The 681-nt window shown below is 43.9% G+C and overlaps 1 pseudogene; it reads left to right on the top strand.

Annotated features, from left to right (window-relative positions):
* Positions 1–511, top strand: part of LOC105550531 — a 2,049-nt pseudogene extending 1,538 nt beyond the window's left edge.
* The last annotated feature ends 170 nt before the right edge of the window (positions 512–681 follow it).

The raw sequence follows: 681 nt of genomic DNA, 5'->3' as shown, positions 1-681 counted from the left end.
GCAAATCAAGAGGTTCAAATCTTTGTTTCACTTTAAGAACACTCATGACACTTCCCAGGTCATCAAGGGTATGCTTATATGGAAAACCACGAACTATCTGAAAGATGTCACTTTACAGAAATAGTGCATACCATTCCGATGTTACAATGGTGGAGGTGGCAGGTATGCCCAGGCCAAGCAGTGGGGCTGGACACAAGGTTGGTGGCCCAAAAAGAGTGCTGAATTTTTGCTGTAAATGCTTAAAAATGCAGAGAGCAATGCAGAACTTAAGGGTTTAGATGTAGATTCTCTGGTCATTGAGCATATCCAAGTGAACAAAGCACCTAATATGTGCCACCGGACCTACAGAGCTCATGGTTGGATTAACCCATCCATGAGCTCTCCCTGCCACACTGAGATGATCCTTACTGAAAAGGAACAGATTGTTCCTAAACCAGAAGAGGAGGTTGCCCTGAAGAAAAAGATATCCCAGAAGAAACTGAAGAAACAAAAACTTATGGCACGAGAGTAAATTCAGCTTTAAAATAAATGCAATTAAAAGTAAAACACAAAAAAGGGGCCAGATGTGGTGGCTCACGCCTGTAATCCCAGCACTTTGGGAGGCCGAGGTGGGTGGATCACGAGGTCAGCAGTTTGAGACCAGCCTGACCAACATGGTGAAACCCCGTCTCTACTAAAAAT

Source organism: Mandrillus leucophaeus, unplaced genomic scaffold (genome assembly GCF_000951045.1).
Source record: "Mandrillus leucophaeus isolate KB7577 unplaced genomic scaffold, Mleu.le_1.0 Scaffold49, whole genome shotgun sequence".
Taxonomy (NCBI): Eukaryota; Metazoa; Chordata; class Mammalia; order Primates; family Cercopithecidae; genus Mandrillus; species Mandrillus leucophaeus.
The sequence above is the reverse complement of the archived record's forward strand: the minus strand, read 5'-3'. Positions and strand labels throughout refer to the sequence as shown.